General features: G+C 37.1%; 1 pseudogene; it reads right to left on the bottom strand.

The window, feature by feature from the left end:
- Window positions 1-373: 373 nt before the first annotated feature.
- The window catches only part of LOC130868372 (SH2B adapter protein 1-like), a 152,952-nt pseudogene continuing 126,376 nt past the window's right edge, over window positions 374-26,949 (bottom strand).

Here is a 26,949-nt window from a genome sequence, read left to right on the forward strand (position 1 = left end):
TAAGACTAGATGGGACATACTTCTCAAGAGCATTGGTGACATGGGTCAAAAATTTGGGAAATAGTTCGAACGATTTTTGGACATGGTTGTGAAAATAGCATACACTATCCTGGGGCATACAAAGTTTGAGGGTCTTGAAGCCTAGGTTGGACACTTTTTGGAAACAGGCATATAGTCCAATCATAGAATTTGAGATATGAGCAGTGTATTTATCGATGGCCAGTAAGCATGTTCAGAGTAATATTAAGTCCAAATTGCACATTTGCACATGCTTGAGTCTCTGATGCATTACCCTAAGCAGAGTGCAATTGTAGAAAAACTGTGGGGTCAAGAACAGCCTTAACGTAGAATACCAATCATAATGGGTTTGAAATTATATGACCCATTGTCTGAGTATTTGTTCAAAATAAGGACAATCAGGGTCGCATCAGTCACCCTTGTACACCTCTGCATGACTCCCAGCTTGCTCCTGGATCTGCTGCTTCTAGTAGGGCACATATCTGACAAGGACAACAACACTGGAGCATCCAGACTCCACAGAGATAGGATGCACCCATAAGTGCTCAAGCATATAGAAAATGTACTGGAAGCACAGATGTTGGACCTAGCACTGACCATCCTCATTCAGTGATAAGTACAGATGCTTCACCTTAGCCTGGAAGTTGAAAGTGAGGACACATTCAACATGTCTCACTGTAACATATGAGGAAGACAACATGGGATCTAGTGCCTCCTTCCATCACTAACTGCGCAGTCTTGAGTCTTGGAACCCAGGATATCTGGAGAGGGGCTAATACCCCTCAGGGCTTCTGACTCCCTTGGAAGAGGAATAACCCAGGGGCTGCCTGTGAAATATCACCAGGAGGGTAAGAGGTTAGGGAGGAATAAATTATCCCTGCTGGGGCTCTCTTCTCAATGGGAATGTGAGGGGGCAATTCCAGAGGAAGCACTTACATTTAGTCAATGTAGGATACAGCAATTGAGACAGAAGTAGGGGAGGATGCTGATGGATGATCAGAAAGGCCACTATAAACTCTATGCAACAGGCAGTCTTAACTCTTGCTGGGTCCTAGCAGAAGATCTTGGCTGGACAGAATCTCTGAATGATTCAGTTGGGGCAATGTATGGCTGTCTGTGTTATCCTTTGTGAGAAAAAAAGGTCCCAGGATCCAGAGAAAAGGTAATGGGATGGGGAATGATAATAGAGTCCTGGGCTTAGTCCCTTCTGGATGTCATACACCTAGGCCTTTACATGAAGTGCATCAGTTGTCTCCAGAATGTGCTCTGAAGGGATGTCTACCTTAATAAAAAATATGTTTTCCCTGTCAGGCACCTCTTAGGTCTATGTGGATATCAATGATATTAGAACAGGGAATGCTGAATCGGGGCAGGATGCTTTGTGTGGTACGAAGAACTCCAAGTGACTTTTTCCTCCTCCTCCTTCACTTTGGAGCAACAGGCAAAACTTCTGCCACTGATGCTCCCCTCCAGTCCCTGAATTCAGTTCAGACTCCCTTTCTCCATGACCCACTCCTACTGGGTCAGGGCCAGCTTCTTCAGACTCCACAAAACTGAAGGGCTCTTTTCTATGTACCATAGGTCTTTCAAGGTTCCCACTCCACAAATCAGTCTCATCCTCTCATAAAGGTAAGTCCATCTCTTTCGAAAAAATGTGCCATCACTAGCCAATCTGATACAACCTGTCCCAACAATATCAGAGGAGTTGCAGTTGTTGTTTCTACCCAGGACTGGAGGGTGTGATGTGGTCTCCAGAGGCCCAGAAGCCTCAATGATCTCTCATCACTGCAGGAAGCCTCATACAGAATCTGTGACTGAGCATCTCACTAAATGGAGGGAAAAATATTTTTTGAGCTTGGACTTTGAGGAACTTGTAGAGGAAGAAGTGTCTGAGGAGGGAAGGGGACCAGCTACATCCTCAGAAGATAGTGATGGGCCCAAAACAGCCAGGGGAGCACCCTTTGGGCACCTCTCAAGATACAAGTCATGTGGTGATATAATCTCCACACCAGGACTCAATGGAGCCAAGAAAGTTGGGGAGAGTGCCCAAGGCCTGGGCCTCCTCAACTTTAAAGTGCTGCAGGAGTAGCTGCTCAGTAAAGCTTTAAGAAAATACTGCTTTCTGCTCCAGGCTCTGCATATTATGGGTGGGAGCCAAGGTAGAGGTAAAAATGGAGGGCAAGATCAAGGGCAGCAGTCCTTGCATGAGATTTACAGAACTTCTGCCAACTTCAGTGAAAATAGTTGCCATTTGAGGAGCACATTCCAATCCTAGAAGGGAAAGGGGATTCAACCACAGTAGAATTGCCAAAGCCTTTCTGTGAATTAAGAGGCCAGCTACTACCCTAATGGCCTTTAATAGGTGGTCACATAACTGGATTAGTTGAGAAGAGAGACTAGGAGAGGATGTGACACTGTGAAGAGTGGTCACAACTCCCCATAAAGGAAATGAGCTGTTGTAATAGGTTAAAGCAATAAAGATCATAAAATTAATGTTAAACCTGTAGAAAAAAAGTAATAGAGTAAGAAAACTTAAGCCACATAAAGATGGAATATACAAAGAGAGTTTGTATTGTGTCTATTATTATGTTTTATTTGATTTTTTTGACTGTGAAGGACGTAAGTACAGAGAGAAATTTCATTGTATTGGCTGCTAAGCTAAACCAACATATATATCTTAAAGGTGCCTTATTTCAAAATATGGGTCTAAGGATATGTTGCTTTGGAAAAGAAGTTCTTTGTTTCCACAGAGATGAGACCCTATGGATTTCTTCCAGACTAATGTGATTTTATGAACCAAGACCCCTGGAAAGGTCAACATGAACATTCCCCAAAACACTTCTCCCAATATACAGCAGGAAGTAGTTTGGAGAGAGCTATGCCAAAATTCCCAAATTTTGTTTACAAATGTTTGTTTACATTGAAAGAGGGATATGCTAAAGAGATTTGCATTGGTATGGATCTTGGTTTATTGATAAAAATTTAAGGTTAATTTTGTTATATGTGTATTTCAGCTCTTGATTAAGGTAATGTGTGTGCAGCACATCTAAAAATGTAATGTATAATTAAGAAATATAGGTTAATAGGTAATCATCTATAATAGTCCATCTTGCAGTCATGTAAGTTATGTTTCCTAGATATATAGAGATATATTTCAGTTAGATAGGCATTCTTTAAATCTTTCAGAGACCTTCATAATATGACATTTAAAATGTTTTAAGAACATAGAACTTTTCGTGACAGTGAGACACATCTTCTCCTGACAGCACCAAGCTACTTCAAGAGGATGATGGGCGCCAAAGAGTTTCCTTATGGAGTTAACTAGCCACTAGGGCAAAAAACTGCTCTTGCCTTGATGGAGGTGGTTCTTGTATTTTATCTGTTGCTTTCATTGGTTAACTAATAAAGAAAACTGCCTTAGCCCATTTGATAGGCCAAACCTTAGGTGGGTGGAGTAAACAGAAGAGAATGCTGGGAGAAAGAAGCTGAGTCAGGAGTCGCCATGATTCTCCCACTCCAGACAGACGCAGGTTAAGATCTTTCCTGGTAAGCCAGCTCATGGTGCTACACAGAATATTAGAAATGGGTTAGATCAATATGTAAGAGCTAGCCAATAAGAGGCTGGAACTAATGGGCCAGGCAGTGTTCAAAAGAATACAGTTTCCGTGTAATTATTTTGGGGCATAAGCCATGCGGGCAGCCGGGTGCAGGGGACGCAGCCCCACCACTCTTAATACAACATTGCCTGAATTGTTTGATGGTATGCTTTGTGAAGTGGACATTCAGGACTCACAAAGAAATGACTGCTGAACTTGCCTAAAGGTGAGATTGTCTTTCAGGGTTAATGATGCGTGAAAGAATCTGCCAGACATTCTGCAGGACACAGAAGAAAGCAACTGATGGACTTTGCCATTACAAGACAGAACAAATCTTCAAATCTTCTGCTTCATGGATAAGTGTGCTGGATACTATGGGTCTGTAGGCTGAAGACGGATGCCCCAACAATGCAGAAAAACTTTAGTTGACTGTCCAGGTAGCATGATGCCTCTGTCAATTCTAGAGTTTTGGAAGTTATTTATAATGCACTTTCTGTTTACTTAGGTAACATTATATCCTTCTGGAAACTTTGATAGAGTTGAAGAATAGATAGTTATAGTTTTTCTTAGTTATGATAATAAATTAAGTAGATATAAATATTGTAACTGTAATTCTTGCTTGATACCTGTTTTGTTACATGTAATCTTTCTATGTTAAAGTGAAAACCTTCCTTCATATTTAAACAGAAAAAGGCAGGTAATGTGGGATTCCCCTACATATGTTGTGAATATCATTTGTTAGTAAAGAAATTGTCTTTGCCTGAGATATGGCAAAAGAGTAGAGCTAGGTGAGGAAAACTAAACTAAATGATAGGAGAAAGAAGGCAGAGTGAAGAGAAGCCATGTAGCCTCCACCATAGACAGACGGAAGCTGTCAGCTGGAACCTTGTCAGTAGGCCATGAGCCTTTTGGTAAAATTTAAAATAATGGAGAAGGGTTCATTCTAGTTGTAAGAGCTAGCAAGCAATACACTTAAGCTATTAGCCAAACAGTATTGCAAATAATATGTTTTTTGTGTGATTGTTTCAGGAATTAGCAGCTGGGAACAAACAATCAGCCTCTTACAACAAAGAGCCTTCAGACAATCCCAGAGTAGACCTGGGAAAAAGTCATCAGTTGCTTTCAGGCCACAAGGGAGTCTGCTGTGATAAGGACTGAAGGGAAAGTAGTGTTCACAGAACAAGTGTGCTTCTTATAGTGGGAGACTTCTGTTGTTTATTAAGCCATGGCCATATGATCGATCACATAGTGTCTCTGGGCAAAAATGACCTGTTGGAGTATTCTTTATTGGTTCTACTTTCTGGGTGCTCAGCCCTTATGTGGATGTATTAGGACCAACTGATTCATGACTAAGAATTCCTAACCAGGAAGATAAGCGGGGTTAAGAAAAGAAGTGGGGGTAAGGGGAGATGGAGAGAGAAAAGTGAGGAGGGGAGGATGGGGAGGCCCTGGGGGAATGGGATGGTTGAGATGAAGGAAGGCTGGCTATGGTAGCAGGGAAGAAGATATCTTAATTAAGGGAGCCATTTTAGGGTTGACAAGAGACTTGACTCTAGAGGGGTTCCCAGGTATCCATGGAGATATCCCCAGCTAGTTCCTTGGGCAGCTGAGAAGGAGCCTGAAATGGCCCTTTCCTATAGCCGTACTGATAAATATCTTGCATATCACCATAGAAGCTTCATCTGGCGATGGATGGAGATAGAGACAGAGACCCACATTGGAGCAATGGACTGAGCTCCCAAGGTCCAAATGAGGAGCAGAAGGAGGGAGAACATGAGCAACAAAGTCAGGACTGCGAGGGGTGCGCCCACCTACTGAGCCGGTGGGGCTGATCTTATGAGAGCTCACCAAGGCCAGCTCTTCTTGAATTGAAAAAGCATGGGATCAAACCGGACTCTCTGAACGTGGCGGACAATGAGGGCTGACTGGGAAGCCAAGGACAATGGCACTGGGTTTTGATCCTACTGCATTTACTGGCTTTGAGGGAGCCTAGTCTGTTTAGATGCGCACCTTCCTGGACCTGGATGGAGGGGGGGACCTTGGACTTCCCACAGGGCAGGGAAACCTAACTGCTCTTTGGACTGGAGAGGGAGGGGGAGGGGAGTGGGGGAAAGGGGAGGGAAATGGGAGGTGGGGAGGAGGAAGAAATTTTTAATAATAATATAAAAATTATAAAAAAAGAAAAGGAAATGTAGTCGTAGGAAAGAAAACCCAACTCACCAAGGGCTTTGAAAATTAGAATAGGGGTCAACTCAACAACAACAACAAAAAAAAAACAGAAGGAGCAAACTCAATTTGCTGGCAGAAAGTCAGGACAGGGACAGCACTGGGGGAAGCAAACAAGAAAGAAAAATGCCTCATAAAAGGTAAGACGGACTCAAAAAGCAAGCAAAAGAATAAGGTCCATTGTGGGTCACATTTGTTGTGGGCTTTTTGCTACTGCTTGTTATGCAATTCCCATGTCCTGTGGTCAGAGACAATAACATAGTCTCGAAGAGATTCTAATGCAGAAGCTCTTTATTGTAAAAGGGTCAGGAAATTTTATAGGGTTAGGGAAATTAAACTTCTGCAGTAACATTTCTAGTTGATTCTTTTGAAACTGGTGGTAACAGCTAACATGTGATTATCTAGGAGTGCATGTCAATAGATACCATTGTTTTGGTCCACTACCAGGACCAAATTGTTTTGTCCAATTTTGCTTATTCGTTTTGAGTTTGCCTTGTTTACTTGTGTTTGTGCTATTGCCCTGCCTCAGTTATTGAGCTATCAAGATAAGACTAAAATACATTAATTGTGAATGTCAAAATGGATGTTATTGGTAACATTGGTAAAATAACATCAATATTATATACCTTATTTTAGAAAATGAGAAAACACATTGAAATTTAACAATGAATACAATGCAAAATGTGCATAATATGTATTTTTATTATGCTAAGTAATAATAATTATACTAAGGAATAATAAAAAACTATGTATTTATATAGGTATACATAGTTTGCTTCCAGAAAAGAAAGGCACAAGAAAGATGTTATGCAGAAATTGTAGAGAAATAGTATAAATTTCAGCAAAATAGAATGTTATTTATCAACACTTAAATAAAAAAATGTGCAAATAAAATTTATCATGTCAGCTTAACATGTTATCACTTATGAATAACATTTTCAAAAATAAAACTTAATTTCAAAATTATTCAATGTAATCATATACACCCTCTGAACTCTTATATTTTTGGTAGTGTGTCTAGCCTTTAATGACTGAGCCATCCCTACAGCATGTAATCATATACCAATTGTTTGTAAATAAGTTTTGCTTTTTTTATTTGAGAATTTCACATATGCTTTAATTAAATCCATATTCATTTGTGCCCTTCGAATTCCTACCATCACTATTACACTTTCCTCCCAATTTCATGTGCTACTTTTGTGAAACCCATTGAGTCCACTTAGTGCTTCAGTATATGCACAGGTTTAGGACCATCTCTTGTGACATACGTATTTCCTTATATCCCAAGTGAAGTTGCTACAAAAAAGTTATTGTCCTCCCACAAGTCAGAATTTGTGACTAGAAATTCATGTAGGTGAGCAGCACAATGTTTTGATCCTTTCCTACAAATGTGCTGGAATTTTGTCAGATCTGATTTTCCAAAGGTCTTAAGCATGCAGTTGTAGATGGCAGGTATAACTATTGCTCAGAAATAATGTTGCACTATACTTATCCACCACCTCTATCTCTCAGCATTTTTCCATTTCCACATTCTTGAGATTCCCCAAGTCTTAGGAACAAGGAGTGTGGTATTGATGTAACTTTGAGGTTTGAATAATACCACATTCATAGTCTGCATCTCTGTGTTACTTTTTCAATCTTCTGCAAAAAGAAGCTCCTCTGACAGGTGCTGAGTTAGGTGATAATTTACTGATATAAAGATAAATACCAAGAGAACAATTGAACAATGTGCTCATTTCTTAGAGTAATAGGAGTAGTTTTGTCTTAGGGCCCATTTTCTACAGATCCATGGATTCTGTTTTGTTTTTGAGATTATAATATAACCATATTTCTCCCCTTCCTTCCTTTTTTTTCAAACCCTCCAATATAAACCAGCCTTCTCTCTTTCAAATGCATTGCCTCCCTTTCAAATTTATTGCAAATATATGTATTTAGATACAGTTATACAACTGTAAGGAGTATACACACTATGCATGTGTGCATGTGCTTTTTGTGTGTTTGTGTGTGTGTGTGTTTGCTCAGTCTATAGCATATAACTTGTGCATTTTCCGGTCTGACCATTTGGCAGTTTGCACCAAGATTTTAGGTTCTTCCCTGGGGAAGACTTCCTCTCCTTCTTCCAGCTTTGCTCAGTTGCCTATAGTTCCTTGTGTAGGGCTGAGACATACGATCTTTTCCCCACCCACTTTGTCTACTTTGGCATGTTCATTGTTGTTCTTTTCCAGCTCAAGTTGGGAAAGGCATGTAGGTGAGTGTTTATAAGTGTTACTTCTGACTTTAAGAGATACACTACAACTTGGTTTTTTTATACAGCTTAATGAGGAGATAGCTGTTTAGTCTTTCTAGAGGAGCAGTCTTAGGTTGCAATCATCCAAGAAAAGGAAGATATAAGCAATATTTTCAATGCGTTATCAACATTTGTACTCAGATCAGGTGTAGGTTTTGTCATTTCTTTGAGCCTTACCTAGATAATGTCTTTTAATTAAAATGAATCTGAGGGATTGACCATGCTCATATCAATAATAAACATTTAAGTGGGGCATCATCTTCTCCATATATACTTGTTTATATCATTAGAACAAATATTAGTGACCAGATTGTTATGTAATTCAGTAAATTTTGTTTTGTAATATACTTTAGGAGTGAATTTGCATTTTTAAAATATAAATTCTTATGTAAAAAATAAGAATTCATGTCATGTTCTATAATTGTCAGATTGTATAGTGCCACTATTTTGGTATTTCCCTTTCTATTAGTTATATATTACATATTTATTTGAATAATTTATAGTTTTATAAAGAGATACAAAGCTTATCATCATTTTGTGTCCTCAATTTCTATTCATATATTCATATGATATATATTTTCTGATGAGATATTTGGAGATATTGATAGTTTCACATATATATATGTTTTCATATATATTTATAAATACATACATTTAAAGTTTTAATTTATGAGACATTTATCTTATAATTTCCTATTAATATTTTTATTCCTTTCACAGTAATTTGGATTTGTTCATTCTATTAATGATTTTGCTTTTGGTATTGCATTCAATAGTCATTGCCAAAGTCAAATTTTGTATAATTTCCCCACATTTTCCTTTGAAAATTGTATAGTTTTGCATTTTACATTTAGATATACACAAAAGGCTTAAGTTAATTTTTGTAAAACATAAAAATCAATATATAGAATTTCTTTGTTCCGGGCTAATTATGTTGCAAACTTGTCCAATTACTAAAATAGCATGTTTGAAAATATCAACCTTGAATTCATTGAATTTCACTGTTCCATTTACAATGATAAATTACATACAATATTGTTTATAGATGCCAGTGCTCTCTTTGAAAATGGTAGCTCCAGAGTAAGTGTTGATATTTGCTTGTATTCATTCTGAAACTATATAAACAAAAAGTGAGTGAGAAAAATGCTTAATGTTTGAGAATAAGAAAATCCTACCACCATAAAAGTCTGTAACCTGGAAAGTCATCTTCCTGAAGTCAAAAAGAAATAAAAACTGTTGCCAAGGAAAGATGTTTTCTCTCTCCTGCCATTCAATAAGTGACTTAGGTAAGAAAACTGGCTGTGAGTTCATAAGAGTAGGAGAGTTGTCTCCGCCTCTAAACAGCTGCAACACTCAGGAGAATGGACCTTTAATTCTTCGGGACAATAACATAGAGTCAACCCTTTTGGTGGAGGTGTGGGTGAGCCAGCCCTGAAGTGGTGAGCATGGGAGACCTAGCTCCACACCTTATTTGCTGTATGATGGCACAGACATGAAATAGATGCCATTTATCTTCATCTGTAAATGCCTTGGGCAGGTGGCAGAGCAGGCCCTGAAGTCACAAAAACAAAACAGCTGTACATGGTCCCCCACCTGTAGCCACACTAAGAAGAGCAAGCCTTGTGCCTTATCTGAGCAACACAGTGGAACCAACCCTACTTTCAGAGGTGTGGGTGAGTCAGCTCAAAAATAGTGAGCAAGAGGCAGTTGTTCCCATTACTCATCTGTCTTGTGGTGGCATAGGTAGGAGGCAGAAATGTCCCCTGGCACCCATAAATGTCTGGGGCAAGTGGGTGAACTGTTTCTGAGGTTGCAAGAGCAGGAGAGATTTTCCTGCCCTGCATGAGCTGCCACACTAGGGTGAGCAGGCCCTGCACCTCACCTGGGCAACACAATAGAATCAGCTCTATTGGCATAGGTGTGCGTTATTCAGGCCTGAATCTTTAAGTTTGGAAGAGGTATCCAACTACTCATCTGTCATGTGGTGGTGCAGATGGGAGAGACATGCCCCCTCTTATCCCTTGCCCCTAACAATGTGCAGGAGATGACAGAGTTAACATTCCCCACGTGCATCACTTGAGAAAACTAACACTGTTTCTTGCCTAGGCATCACAGCCAAACTGGCATTGCTATCAGAGGTGTGGGTGACTAGCTCCAAAGTTGTGAGTGGACTTGGTTGTCCCTATTACTCTTCTAACATATGGTGGCATGGGAAGATGAGAGATAAGCACCCTATTACCCCATCGATGTCTTATACAAGGAGAGAGTCTGAACCTATGTACATGGGAGCGGGAGAACTGTCTTTGCCCCTGAGCAACTGTAAGGCTAGGGAGATTGGTCTCTGTACCTATCCTGGGCAATATAGGAGAGCTGGCACTAATGTTTGCAGTGTAAGAAAACTGAAGGAAAGAAGGCAGGAGATTTGACCTCTGCCCATGCTTTTTGATGCTAAGGCTGAATTAACCAGGGCAGTGCTAAAATGCTCATCCTGATTGTGAGGACAGGAATCATTGGTGAGGTGACCAACCCTACAACTGTCCAGGCCCAGAATCAGGGCTTTAAGTTGACCTGTCCCAAGACCCATACTATCTATGATCTGCTGTATTATGTGAAGGGACCTTACTCAAAGACTCAAAGCCGTGGGATCTCTACAACACAGGGTAACAACAGAATATCCAAGAAGAGCAGTAGTGAGGGCCTAATATTGATATTGTAATAGATACCAGAGCCATAGTACTAGACCAATAAAATCTCTTTGCAATGAAAACTTACAAGTAAATTTAAATCAACAAAGGGGTTTACTACATGACACACTTTGTCACATTGTGAAGAGATTTTTATTATTTTCCTTTTTCTTTCTTGGTCTTAAATTTTGTTTTATTTTGTGGAGTGGTTACAAGGTCAGATTGAGGGGCTGGAGAAATGAATGAGTTAAAGATACATGATTTGGAAGACACATTGAACAAATAAAAAGAAAGTAAAAAAGAAACAATAAAAGTTTTCTTAGTTCTGAGTTGTGAGTGTGTGTGTGTTTCAGAGGGCTCACCACATAAAACAGTAATGTATTAACAATAAAACCTGCATTCCTTACAAAAAACTTTTTAAGACTAAAAACAAATTGAACAAATTTTATTCCAGCAGAATATATTTATAATGCATTTTAAAATAAATAATTTAAAGAAAGAAAAATTAATATGTATAGCACACAGTAACATATATATATATATATAATCAGTATAATAGCAAAAAAAGAGCCTTAAATAATGGTAGTAAAATAGAAGCATTTAATTCCTTTATGCTCAAGTAATAGTAACAAAATAATTTATTCATAACAAAAATAGAAATAATATAATTTCTTATAATAGTTTATGTGTAACTGGATAAAGGACATAAACATTAAACTGAATAGAAATAAACAATACAAAACATTTTAGTAACATATTTGACAATTTCTAGAACAACCATAACATTATTAATAAGTGGATTTGGATCACGTACAAATATACATAAAAGAAGTAGAGCAAGATTATCATCATCATCACAATAAATGAAGAAAAACTGAAAACAATTCCACTAAAATCAGGAAAAAGACATGGTTGTACCTTTTCTTCATATCTACTCAATATAGTACTTGAAATTTTAGATAGAGAAAGAAGACAACTGAAAGAGATCAAATGAGTGAAAATGAAATAGAAGTTGAAGAATATTTATTTGTGGATGATATTATAGTATAAACAAATGAACCAAAAATTACACTAAGGAATTTCTACAGCTGATAAATACTTTCAGTTAAGTGTCTCTATACAATTTAACTTAAAAAAATCAGTATTCTGTAGCTGGATGCTATAAAGTAGTTCCATACTATCTCAGAATTGAGTATCATAAAAGGTTCTTTATTGAGGGGTAAACTGACAGATCACAGTCCTCTGCACAAGCAGGGAACAGGAACTGAATCCAGCACCAGAGAGAGGAGAGAGAGAGAGAGAGAGAGAGAGAGAGAGAGAAAGAGAGAGAGAGAGAAAGAGCGCACTCAAGCTTTATGTCTACATTTATAATACAAGAAAACTTTCCTAAGTGGGCTGTTATCTTAAAGGCTGAAAGGAAGTCCCACAGCAACCCCCCCCCCTTTTCTTTCAAGAGAGTTCTAAGCTGATTACAAAATTTTATACAATAAGTTATATCAACATTTATATATTAATAAATATAAAGTATAAAACCTAGAATTACAATCAGCATAAACAATATCAAGGAATAAACATAGGCTAAATATTTCAATAGTTATCCTATTCTAAGAAGTCTAAGTCTTGTATTAAAAATGGTTTGGCTAAGCCATGAGAAGAAAGTAACTATGACTGTGTAGTCTTCAACCCAATCTGAGAAGGGAAATAATATTACTTGAGAAAAAAGGAAGTTCAATCAAGCAACTTCCAAAATGTGCAATAAATGACAGAGAAAACTGACCAACTGGGCAATTAACCAAAGTCTCATTTGCAATGTTGGAGCAACCAACTTTGGCTAAGGTTTAGCGTAACTGACAGACCATTTTAAAATTCAACCAAATTTTCAAAACCATCTTACCCTGTCTTGGCAAGATTTGCAGTCGTTTTTCTTATATCCTGTTTATCCTGTCTAGACACCATGCATTTGTCAATGTTCAAAGCATGGGCAATTCCTTGTTCAAAGATCAGTTTTGCCAAAAAGAAAACAAACTCCAAGTGGAGTGTCTTCAGTGTCCAACATACTCTCAGGAATACATTGATTCTGCCTGGAGAAATCATGTCTCAGGTAAAAATAAATAAATAAATAAATAAATAAATAACCCTAAGTTATTTAAATGCTATATTCTACAGCTCTTTGAAGTGGTTGAAGATTACCTATCCATGCAGAATATAATCTCTATGCATCTAAAGAACCTTATTAGTCTAACTATAAGTATGACAAACATGGATGACTACTGACCTATAATTCTTAATACGTATATATCTTAAAGACTAAGACTTTGTATTAGAATATTAAAGAATCTTAAAACAACTGTGTAGCAAATGAGGACAGTAACCTCAAAATGTAAACAATGTATGAGTATTTGATCAGAGGTAGAAATATGTAGTGCAATATGATAAATATATCCTAAAATTGTATCAATATACAAAATATCTTAAGGAGAAATAAAAGCATGAATGCATATAATAAGAAAAATAACTTTGCATTGGTGTACAAATATAAAGATAAATAGGAGCATATTTTATAAAACAGATATAATTTGAAGTTATGTCAATATATAGGTATCTATACCAATATAAATTGTCTATAAATAATAGTTCACAAGTATTCATTATATTACTCACTATTATTATTATTGTTGTGAATAAGATCACACTAATCCATTATTTCATCCAATTTACCTTTTCTTTTTCAAAGAAGATCCCTGAGTCTACATAATTCACACCCCAAAACTGGATCACATGTCAGTTACGATCAACCCTTAATTGATGTCTCTGACCCTGACTACAAACTTTATTGGTAGAGGGAACATCATCTTCTAGAATTACTTCCAGCTGTCATAAGAGTGGTGTCTTTTTTGTATAGGATTCTCTAATAGTAAAATGATGTCTACATTTTAAAATTACTGTCTTGTATAATTGCAACAAGTCTCTGAGTCATTGGTAATGTTTTTCTAAAATTCTTATTTGAAATTCTGGCTAGAACATTGTAGGAAGATGCACCATTTTATTTAATCAAGTTAGAATCATTTTGAGTAGATGGTACCCAAAATTGATCTTAAAGTAACACTAATCAGCATCATAACATCATATCAAGAAGATGGAATCATTGTTGTGGGGTCCTGTCTTCTTCCTGGAAACTTCAAAGATTACTACAGGAAAAGGTATTGTTCTTTGTGGAAAACTTAAACATTATTTATATAAACATATATTCAAAAAAAAGGTATGACAGAGACAAAAATTATTATGGAGAAAAGTAAAATTTTTCCTAAATTTTTTCTTCTTTCTGTTTCATACAAGATGGCTCCTATCATGAGTCAGAAACTCTAAATTTTTCTTTTTGCAACATGCTTTAATTTAATAAAGATAGCTATTATCCAGCTCCAAAGCTAGCTTTAAATTTTAAGTAGAGATATATGCATATTCAGATAATGAAATTTTACCCTGCAGTTGACCTGTCCTTATAAGTCAGATTTCTCTTCACTTGGTGATCTTTTCAACATAGTTAGTGTCTTTTCTCCTTTAGGAATCTAGATATCCATGGTCTCTTGATATTTTGAAGGTGAGAATTTTCCTGCAAAGATAAGAACAGAAACCTTCCCAAACTCTTATGAGATTTCCTCATCACCTGTATGTTTGTCTCCTCTGTGGATGAGCTGTCATTTCTCTTTTTCGAGGTTTCTTTTTTTCAAACCAAATCTTTATAAATTTTGATGGCATCCATACAGGTATCTCCTGTAGAAACAAGAGCAAAACCCCTTTCCCAACATAGCACATCTTCTGGTTTCCATTGTGAGGTCAACCCCTCATTGAAATACACTGAATAATTTCATTCATAATTTTTTTCTATTATCCATTGTTTCTCTACTCCTGTTGTTCATTTCTCATTAGAATTAAGAAAATCCAAAGTTAATAAAGCATTGTGGAATGTATTTCTGGGGGTATTTTCATTCCCTTTATGTTTGTTTAATATATTCTCTATAGTTCACTTTGATCTTTCAATAACTTCCTGACCTGTACGATTGTTTGATATACCTGTAATATGCTTTATATTATAATAAGCAAAAACCTGTTTCATTTCTTAGAGACATATGCTGTAGCATTGTCTGTCTTTATTTATGCAGTTATATCTTTGGTCTCCATAGCTCTTAATAAATGTGTGATTACCGAATTAGCCTTTTCTGAACTCAAAGCAGTTGCCCATTGTAAACCTTAATAAGTGTCAATGGTGTAGTACACATATTTTAATTTTCCAAAATCTGCAAAGTGGAACACATCCATCTGGCAGATTTAATTCCTTTGCATACCCTTTAGGTTACTACATGTAGGTTGCAGTGTTTCATTATAGAAAGAACAAAAGGGACATCTAATTATAATCTTCATAGCCACAGGACCTGGCACAGGACCTGATAGACCTTAATGGGATGGGATGTGTGTTATGTATATGGGACCATGCATATTCCTAAATATATCTTGAATCTGAATGAACAATAAAGTCAATTTTGTATCATCTGGTATAATTTTTTTTGTATTTATTTATTTATTTATTAAAGATTTCTGCCTTCTCCCCGCCACCACCTCCCATTTCCCTCCCCATCCCCCATCAAGTCCCCCTCCCTCATCATCCCTAAGAGTAATCCGAGTTGCCTGCCCTGTGGGAAGTCCAAGGACAACCCTCCTCCATCCAGGTCTAGGAAGGTGAACATCCAAACTGCCTAGGCTCCCACAAAGCCAGTACATGCAGTAGGATCAAAAACCCATTGCCATTGTTATTGAGTTTTCAGTAGTCCTCATTGTCCATTATGTTCAGCAAGTCTGGTTTTATCCCATGCCGGTTTTATCCCATGCTCAAAATTCTTCACAGATCATCTGGTATAAATTAAGCAGTTTCAATATGAAAAACAATTCTTTCTGCATATTGTAAATCAGTAACTATATTGAAAGATTCTTTCAAAATTCCTTAGTACCATGAGAATAGCATATATTTCTGCCTTTTGAACAGAATTATTAGGGTGTTTTTCCACCTTACTTAAACCTTACTTAATTAACCTGCCTTTCTTTATTTGCCTCAGTATAGAAAGTACAGGCTTCAGTTATTGGTGTGTCACTTACAATACAGGGAAGGATCCAAGTAGTTTTATTTATGAAGTTAATTCTATCTCTTTTTGGATAATTGTTATTAATCTCTCTTAAAAATAGCACTAGCTATTTGCCAGGTTAATTGCCTTCCCAGATTTTTTTTTAAATTTCATTAGTAGTAAAAGGCACTATAATCTCTGCTGGGTCTATTCCATTTAGTTGATGCAGTCTCAATTTTTCTACTATAATTAATTTAGAGACCTTTTCCACGTAATTTTTTTTGGTTATGGGTAAAAACGTCCATTTAAGAAAATTCTGCATTAAAATTCCTTCAGGAGAATTTGTATAAGGCAGTATGAATTGAATGCAATTAAGATTTGAATCCATGTGATCCATATGTGCCTTCTGTAATTTCTCTTCAACCAAAGTTAATTATTTCTCAGCTTCACCTGTTAATTCCCTGAGACTAGGTGTTTTTCACTATCTCAGGTTTGTTTGAATGAATTATTAGATCAGGTATTATCCCAATGATGGGTCATAGATTGGAAATGTCTCCTAGGAAACTTTGACAGTCATTAAGGCTTCACAATCGGTCTCTTCTAATTTGTACTTTATGTGTTGTAATTTTTTTGTAAACCTATTTTATAACCTACGTAATTGATAGAATCTCCTCTTTATATTTTTTTCAGGGGAAATTTATAATCCCCACTTAGGCAAAACTTTTTTTTACTTCTTCAAAAATTCTTTCTAGTATATCTGCATTTGAATCAGATAGTAAAATATCACCCATGTAATGGTAAATTATAGATCTAGGAAATTGTTTTCATATTATTTCCAGTGGCTGACTTACAAAATATTGGCACAGTGTAGGGATATTGAGCATTCCCTATGGGAGGATGGTTCATTGATCTTTCCTAGTTGGTTGAGAATTATATAAGTAGGCACTGTGAAAGCAATTTTTTCTCTGTACTTTTCTTGTAAGGGTATAGTGAAGAAACAATATATTAAATCAGTAAGTATAAGGGGCCTTCCTTTAGGCAATAGGGAAGGCAAAGAAATTCCAGATTGTATAGGGCCCATAGGTTGGATTAACTTGTTGACAGCACTTAGATCTGATACCATTCTTCATTTTCCTGATTTTTTAAAATAACAAATGCAGGAGAATTCCAAGGGCTAGTTGATTCTTCAATATGGTGAGCACCTACTTGCCCCTGTAGCAGCTGTTCTAATGCCTGAAGTTTCTCTTCTGTTAAAGTCCATTGTTAACCCATATTGGTTTTCTAGTTAATGGTTTTAAAGGTAGGACCACTGGTACCTCTGAAGATTTGCTATTTGTTTTGTGTTCATGCACAAACTGAATGGTTGGAGACCTTTGAGTTTCTGGGACTGCAGGAATGTTAATCATCATATTCCAGTGCTGCAGCATGTCACAACACCATAAGTTTACTGCTGTATTAGTCTCATACAGCCTCAGCTTTCCTCTCTTTCCTTCTGTCCCTATGAGTTCAACCTTTCTCATAATTGCTTCACTTGAGCTATGGTTTCAATTCCTAGGAATTGAACATCTGCCCCTTGAAAAGGCATTTTGGATGTCGAGATTCTCGAACAATAATAATCACATCCATACTTGTGTCCAGTAAGCCCTTAATTGCATTGTTATTTATACTCACTCTTAGCTTTGGTCTTTGATCATTCATAGAAGTCTGCCAAATTATGTGTTTCCTATTTTCTATTGGAATTTTTGATTCATTGATTTATCTTTCAGGTTTATTCCATCATCTAAAAAGTATGTTGGTTTTTTTTCATCAGGCACTGGTTTTTTTTTTTAATTTTCCTGGTGAGACATGTTCGCCAAAGTGATTGGAAATAACTGGACCATGTTTGAGGTAGGGGCCTGTAAGAGGTTCCCCCCCCCCAAGGAGTTTCCTGATGGTATCATGTTGCCTTGTTTCCTTTCTTACATCTATATTCATTGTTCCAATGTTGACCTTTGCCACATCTTCTACATAATATAGAAGATTGAGACATTCTATTTTTACCATTTCTAAAGGAGACATTATTTCCAGGAGTGCCTTGTTTACAATCTCTTCTCAGTTGTTCTGTTCTACCAGAATTAAAACATTTGTCATTTTGATGTCTCCTCATACCTTTGGATATTGTTTCTTCAACCCAAGCCTCAGTGTTATAGTCAAATGTCTCAATGTTCATTGTACGCAGGATCTATTCATCCATTGATGCTTATATACCCTTTAAAGTTCCAAGTATCTTTTTGCATTCTAAAATGGAATTTTCAAAAGCCAGAAATGCTAAAGCCTGTTCTTATACCTTCTCTCTCTGTTCATCAGCCCTAATAATTTCCTTAATCATTTCCTATTTTTTTACCACTGTCTTATAAAGCTTGAATCTTTTGACCTGTGAATATTTCTAATAATTTAATTTACTCAAATAACCACTAGTCCTCATTCTGCACATATGATTCCAAGATTTGAAATTTTTCCATTAAGGATAACTTCTCATCCTTGGACATTATTTGGATGGTATGGAGATTGTCTTCCTTGAGAGATACTCTCTCCAGTAACTTATCATAACTTTAACAGAATTTAATTGTCAAATTCAACAGCATTGATTCTATTAGATAATTTCTCAGCACCCATTGAAATGGATTCAATTTTGTCAGACAAATTAATGTTATCCTTTTCAATAGTATTCTTTTTCAGATAATCTTTGATTTTTCATGGCATTAATATTTTCAGTTGTTCATTTTTAATCTGTGAAACACTATTATTTTTTAAAGTATCTGATTCTTGGCTCTGTTATCAAACCATTTTTTTTTAGGATATAATGTGAAAGGCAAAGCTAAGTCCTAATATCAAATAAATGGATATGTCAGAAAAACCATTGCAGAATACCATCCATAGTATAAGCAAAAAGGTTATTAAATTCCTGGATGGTGATACTATCTGCTGTTGAAAGGAGAACAGGTCCTTTATCCTGTCCCACCCGGCTAGCTTACACCCAAAACAATCACACAGAAATTGTATTAATTAAATCATGGGGTGACCCATTATCTCTATCCTCTTATTAGGTAACTCTCACATCTTGATTTAACCAATTTCTAATAATCTATATGTCAAGGCTTACCAGGAAAGGTTCAGCATGTTTGACCTGGCAGCTCCATGGTGGCTTTCTCTGACTCTCTGTTTTCCTCCTCCCAGAATTCAGTTCTGTGTCCTCTGCCTACATAAATTCTGCCCTATCAGGCCAAGCAGTTTATTTATTGATTAACCAATGAAAGCAACATATAAACAGAAGGACCACCTACACCATTTCCCCTTTACTGTTTAAACAAAAAAGAAAGGCTTTCACTTTAACTTAGTAAAATTACATATAAAAGATATCAAGCAAGAATTACAGTTACAATACTTATCTATTTTATCTTTTATCATAACTAAAGAAAACTATAACTATTAGTATCTATCTATTCTTTAACTCCATCAAAGACTCCAGAAGGATATAATAGTACCTAAGTAAAAAGAAAGTGCATTGTAAGCAACTTCTAAAACTCTAGAAATGACAGAGACATCTTGCTGCCTGTACAGTCACACAAAGTTCTTCTGTACCATTGGGACATCAATCTTTAGCCTACAGGCCAATAGTATCCATCATATGCAGGAAATTTTAAAGACAGTTCAGTCACTTTCTGCTGTTTCCTGCAGAAAGTCTTGCAGACTCTTTCATGAAACAGAAACCCCAAAGGATCATTTCACCTTTAGGCAAGTTCAGCAGTCCTCTCTCTGCAGGTTCTTTGTGTCCAGTTCATGCATCACTCCAGGCAAGAGCAGTTTCTTGCCCAAATGGCTAACCAACTCCATAAGGAGACTCTTCAGTGCCCATCTTCCTCTTGAAGTAGATTGGTGCTGCCAGGAGCAGATGAGTCTCGTTGTCCTGAAAATCCCTAAGTTATTAAAACATTCAAATGCCATATGCTGTAGTCTTTGAAAGATATGAAAAATACCTATCTGAAACATATATATATACATATATATATATATACATATATGCACATCTATAAAATCTAACATGACTACAAGCTCGACTATTATCAATGATTATCCATTAACAACCTATATTTCCTAATTATACATTGCATTTTTAAATGAACTACACAATTAAAATACCTTAATCAAGAGCAGAATTATACATATAACAAAATTGACCTTAAATTTATGTCAATAAATCAAGATTTATACCAATGCAAGTTATTCATCTCTATATTACATCTGCCTTTAAATGTAAATGAACATTTATAAGCAATATTTAGGAATATGGGCATGTTTTTTTTTTCTCTCCAAACTGCTTCGTGCTGTATGGGGGTGCTTGCTGTAAATCAGGTCTTTCATGGTGTATCATGTGTGCTAGGTTCATCTCAGTTAGCAGTTGAGCAAAGTAATTTTTTGAGGGTGTTCACAGCAACCTTTCAGGAAGGCCTGGTCTATCATACAATAATGGTCTAGAAGGAATCCACAGGGTCTCATCCTCTGTGAAAACAAAAGAATCTTTTTTCCAAAGCACCATATCCTTAGTCCACAAATCTGAAGTTATAATACTTTCATAATATCCATGCTGGTTTAGCTTAGCAGCCCAAACAATGAAATGTCTCTCTGTACTTAGCTCCTTCACAGTAAACAATTAAAGAAAACATAATAATATACATAATACAGACTCTCTGAGAAATTTCCATTTTTATGTGGCTTATATTTCTTTACTTCTTTTAATCTATGACTATCTGTACTCTGTCTCTTTAAAAACTTTATCTTTTTTTAAAGCATCAACTTTATTTTATTACTCTCTGTGTTCTTTATCTTTTCTCTTTCAAGCCTACGTACATTTATACAACATTGTGAACCACTTAGAAGTCGCTTATATCTGAATCTGTCCTATTACATTGTTTGTAATTCTCTACTGTCTTGAAGAGCTTTTAAAATGCTAAGCAGTGTGGTTGTACCTGCTCTGGATGTTGGCTCCACCTCTCTCCAATTTTAAAATTGTGGACATACCATTCTGCTAGCTCTGAGGCTGCCAGGTACGAGCCAAACTCAGCACTTTAACTCTGAGAATGAACGTGCAGAACATAAACACTTTTTACCTGAATTACAACCAAATCTGCTACTCAGAGCACTGCACATTGTTGAAGGAGCTGTGGGCTATGTTCCTGTCACCCAGCTCCCAGCCGCCTGGCTAGCTTATGCCCCAAAATGACAACACACAAACTGCATTCTTTTAAACACTGCTTGGCCCATTAGCTCTAGCCCTTACTGGCTAATTCTCATATCCCGATCAACCCATCTCTAATAATCTGTGTAGCACCAGTCTGACCGGGAAAGATTCAGCATGTCTGACCTAGTGGCTTGCTTCATTGCATCTGCCCTGGAGAGCAGAAGCATGGTGTCTAAGCTCACTTCCTCTTCCTCCCAGCATTCTGTTCTATTTACTCCACCCACCTATGTTCTAACCTATGAGGGCCAAGCAGCTTCTTTATTAATTAACCAATGACCTTCCCACATCATTTCCCCTTTTTCTTCTTAAACAAAAAGGAAAGGCTTTCACTTTAACATAGCAAAATTACATATAACAAAACAGTTATCAAGCAAGAATCACAGTTACAATATTTACATCTATTTTATCTTTTGCCATAACAAAGGAAAACTATAACTGTAACTAACCATTCTTCAACTCCATCAAAGACTCCAGAAGGATATAATATTACCTAAGCCAACAAGAAATCCATAACTCTAGAAATGACAGAGACATCTCTCTACCTGGACAGTCACCCAAAGTTCTTCTGTACCATTGGGGCATCTATCTTCGGCCTTCAGGCCCATAGTATCCAGCAGAATTTTCGATGAAGCAGGAAATTTCAAAGGCAGTTCAGTCACTATCTTCTGTGTCCTGCAGAATGTCTCACAGACTCCTTCATGAATCAGGAACTCCAAAAGATCATCTCACCTTTAGGCAAGTTTAGTAGTCCTCTCTCTCTGCGGGTTCTCTGTGTCCAGTTTATACAATAGTCCAGGCAAGAGCAGTTTCTTGCCCAAATGGCTATCAAACTCAATAAGGTGTCTCTTCAATGCCCATCTTCTTTCTTCTTGAAGTAGATTTGTACTGCCAGGAGCAGATGTGTCTCATTGTCATGAAAAACCCTAAATTATTAAAACATTTAAAAGCCATATTCTCTAGCTTTTGAAAATATGATGAATCCCTATCTGAAATATATCCATGCACATCTAGAAAATATAACTAACATGACTACAAACTTGACTATTATAGATGATTATCTATTAACAACCTATATACATTACATTTTTACATGAACTACACAATCACAATACCTTAATCAAGATCAGAAATACATATACATATAACAAAATTCACCTTAAATTTATATCGATAAAGTCAAATCCATACCGATGCAAATGATTCAAATCTATATCATATCCCCCTTTAAATATAAAAGAACATTTATAAACAGTATTTGGGAATATGGGTGCAGTTATTTCTCTCCAAACTGCTTCCTGCTGAATGGGGGCACTGTTATTCAGGTCTTTTATGGGATAACCTGTCTGCTAGGTTCATCTCAGTCAGCAGTTGAGCAAAGTAATTTTTTGAAGGTGTTCACAGCAACCTTTCGGGAGGGCGTGGTCCATCATACCATATTGGGACAGAAGCAATACACAGGGTCTCATCCTCTGTGAAAACAAAAGAAGAATCTCTTTTCCAAAGTATCGTATTCTTAGATCCAAATTCTGAAGTCAAGGTATTTTCAAATTATCTATGTTGGATTCATTCAGCAGCATCTATAAACAAATATCTTTTAGCATCTCTTGCTCCTTCCTCAGCATTCAAACAATTCAAACAGAGCATAATAGTATATAGTATCAAGATTCTCATTGTATTTTCCATCTTTGTGCGGCTTTATTTTAACCTCTATTTCATTATTTTTACTTTTATTTTATATTCTCTGTATATCTTTGTCCTGGAATAACTCTGGAGACCAGACTGTCTTGAACTCTCAGAGATCTTTCTGTCTCTGCCTCCCAGGCATTGAAATTAAAGGCATGTGCTACCACACCTCAAAGTCACAGAGGCCAATCTCCCTCTGCCTCCAAAGTGTTGGGATTAAAGGTGTTTACTACCACACCCAACAACTCTCCTCCTTTTTTTTTGACTTTTAAGAACTTTAACCTTTAGCCTACATAGATTTTTTAACACATAGTAAACCATTTAAACATTTTCTTCGACTTTGAATCTTTCTTTTACTGTATATGTCTCTTTTGTGACCAAAGAGTCTTTAATTTACCAAGTAATATAGGTATGATTAAAGCCGTGGCTTTGGCAGCTGGATCCAGCCCATTCTTTAGCTTTCCAGCCTCACGGCAGAGGTATCGGCTGTAATCATTTTTATTGCTACAACTCTGTGGCGTTTCAAGGTACTTGCCAGCAAGTAAGCTGCAGCATTCTGCTCACAGACCACACTCATTCAGACTGCCTGCCTGAGTCAGAGTTTGCCCTGGCAGGATGGCTCAGAAATCCAGTATTTTAAAACAGCACAACTTTTTCCTGCTACGGCTGAAAACAAACAAGCATGCAGTCAGCTTTTCATCAACACCATTCAAGTGTTCTTGGCAGGACCTCTTAAATGAGTTGCAAGGTTTCACAGCTGAAACTGAGTCAGGAAGCCTCTCTTAAACGAGAGCACTTGCTTGCCTCTGGCAAACAGAGCAGAACCGAGAAATTGCTGTTACCAAGAAGTCATGCTGTACTCTATATTCTTTCCCAAGTTTTCTCAGGCTTTCTGTGGATATAGTTGTCCACACGTTGGGGACCATTCTGTTGTGGGAGCTGTGGGCTGCGTTCTTGTCACCCAGCTCCCGGCCGCCTGGCTAGCTTATGCCCCAAAATGACAACACACAAACTGCATTCTTTTAAACACTGCTTGGCCCATTAGCTCTAGCCCTTACTGGCTAATTCTCATATCCTGATCAACCCATCTCTAATAATCTGTGTAGCACCAGTCTTACCAGGAAAGATTCAGCATGTCTGACCAGGTGGCTTGCTTCATTACATCTGCCCTGGAGAGCAGAAGCATGGCGTCTAAGCTCACTTCCTCTTCTTCCCAGCATTCTCTTCTGTTTACTCCACCCACCTATGTTCTAACCTATGAGGGCCAAGCAGCTTCTTTATTAATTAAGCAATGACCTTCCCACATCAGCACATCCTGGAAACATCTCTGTGTACGGTGGCTACCATGCTTTCCTGCCTGCCCAAGCCTGAACCTGCCGTCTGCCCAGGCAGGAAGAGCTGAGCCACGGGCATAATCTCAAATACTTTCCTCCCTACCCAGAGTGGGCACAAAAACACCCAGGCCCAAAAATTCCATTGAAATCCTTACTAACTGGAATTTGTACTGGCAGCACAGCCCAGGAAGCTGTGTCTCAAAACCATGCAACTCTTTTTTGTTTTGTACACCTGCTGAGTCAGGAGACTCTCTCTCAAAAGAGTTACAGCATGCCACCAGCTATGCTAATTTCTATATTTATGACTAGAATTCCCCTTCAAGCCCTCCCAGGCTTCACATGGAGTCAGTCTACCATGTTGGAGTGCCAATGCAGGACGTACAGGTGGGACAACCAGATAGGAAGTACAGGCAGTGCAATGAGCACAAGAGTATTCTGGGAAGAAGGAAGCTCTTCCCACAGTACTGTCCAGACACCAAAGAAGCAGGATGTGACCTGTCCTTCTGAAAAAGGTACCGAGCCATGTAGCTAACATATACTAGAATAATGGGCTGGTATACATTATAAGAGCTAATACGAAGACTGAGCTAATGGGGCAATTAGTTTATATCTAATATAGACTTCAGTGTGATTCTTTGGGGCTAAATGGCTTTAGGAATTGTGCAGGACAGAAACCCCAACAAGCAAGACCTCATGCTACAGTCTGCAATTATATAACTTTCAAATTTATTGATTTATTTATTAATTAAATAACTTATCTTCTTTATGAAATTTTAGTATGTTGTTTCAGGTATAATAATTTTTATTGACAAGCAAGTGTTGCGGTAGTAGTCACAGTGTGGAGATATGTGGTTTGCAGCAGCATGAACAGTCCCATTCAGTTCCACATTGGCACTTGTTTAAATATGACAGATGTGCTTTGCTTGATTAATTAAGTGCAATTAAATCAATACATCTAGTGAGTTGCTTTTTTGTCTTTGTTTGCTTGTTTTTTTTTTCCCAGAATATCAAAGAACCCAGAGCCTACTAGCAAGGAACATAAACCAGAAGCTGGGCAAGTCACCAGATGACTGAATGGCAGAGAAAATGACTTGAGCCCATGAAATTGCAAAGTCACCACACTGTAGCTCCACTATGGTGGGGTTTTGGTAAAAACCCATTGAGTAGCTAAAATTAAGCCAGGCAGGCAAGGGTGGGAGACCTTCTGGTCCATGTACCTTTGGGCCTCTGACATTTTGGGCTTGTCTTGGCTGGTATGGAGTCAGGAATCAAGGGGGTGCCAGATATAGATGGATACTAAAAAGCAGTCCCACATTAGCTTGGAATTGAGTATAATAAATGGATCTTTACTTAGGAGTAGACTCACAGATCACAGCCTTCTGCACAAACAGGGAATAGGAACTGAATCCAGCAGCCAAGAAAGAGGACGCACTAGCTTTGCCTTTCTGTTTATAGTACAAGTGACCATGCCCCAGTGGGCAGGTAACATAAAGGCTATTGGCTGAAAGTATTTCCACATTAGTTTCCCTTTAATATACACATAAAAAGCAGAGAGGGGAAGAATTCAGGCAAACCAAACCACTCATAATAATCTCAAATAATTTAAAATATCTTACGGTAATTAAAACCAAACAAGTGAACAATTTCTATTTTAAGTCTTTGAAGAAAAAAAGTTTAAGAAAATTTCCCATTCTCATGAATGGGTCAAATTAACAGTAAAAATGGTCTTCCTACCAAAAGCAATGTATAGATTTGTAGCAAGTAATTCTCTGTCCCACAAGTCTCATCTAAAAACCTGACATGGGGATTTATTTTTAATTGTGATTGTTTGACCAATAGCAGGGACTTCTTTTAAGCTAGTTTCTATAACTTAAATGGATCCAGTAATTTTAACTTATGTGCTACAGGTGGTTCATGGATTGTTTTCTCATAACTTATATTGCATGCTTCCTTGTGTCTCCTAGTGTCTCTACTTTCTTCTTCCCACTCTCCTTTCTGACCTGAAAAACCTGCCTATTAACCATTCAGCTTTTTTTACTAAACCAATCTAATTGATGTATTTTCACACAGTGTAATAAAATATCTTGCAAAGAGATTCAATGTAATCCCCATCAAAATACCAACACTGCCCTTTTAGATCTATATTACCATCCTGATCCTTTTGTAGTTCGTAGATATCACATTTGGTTAGACTATTGCTTGCTTCTTGTCATTTGCAGCTTGCATAGCAGCTTCAGAATCTATGAAAACTAGTCATTGGAGAAAAGCCTCATGTTAGATCCCATTCATTTGCACTGAACAGTGAGTCCAAATTGTGTTGTGTTCAACAATCCAAACTTATCTTCAACCTCTAACAAGCCATTCTGGGTAGAACCAATAGACTATGTTCTTTGAGGTGTCTCTTGTACTCCATCTATCAACAATTTGTCAGTGAAAATTTCTTCTACCTGATACTGGTGATTTTGTTATATATTCTATGGCTCTTAAGGGGATCATTATCATCCTAAACAGAATAATTTCATAAAATTATATAAATGTGTATATGCATATAAATACTTTATGCATCTATAGTAAACATAAAATTGTGATTCTTTGTGGCCTTTTTAACTAGCAAATATTAATGAGCTTCTCAGATAGACAAAAATAAAAGAAAAAAAATCAAAGGTCAAAGGAAGGGTTCTTCTTTCTTGTTTTGACATTTTAAATATTTACTTTTCTCTTTCCTATTT

This window comes from Chionomys nivalis, chromosome X (genome assembly GCF_950005125.1).
Source record: "Chionomys nivalis chromosome X, mChiNiv1.1, whole genome shotgun sequence".
In the NCBI taxonomy this organism is placed as follows: Eukaryota; Metazoa; Chordata; class Mammalia; order Rodentia; family Cricetidae; genus Chionomys; species Chionomys nivalis.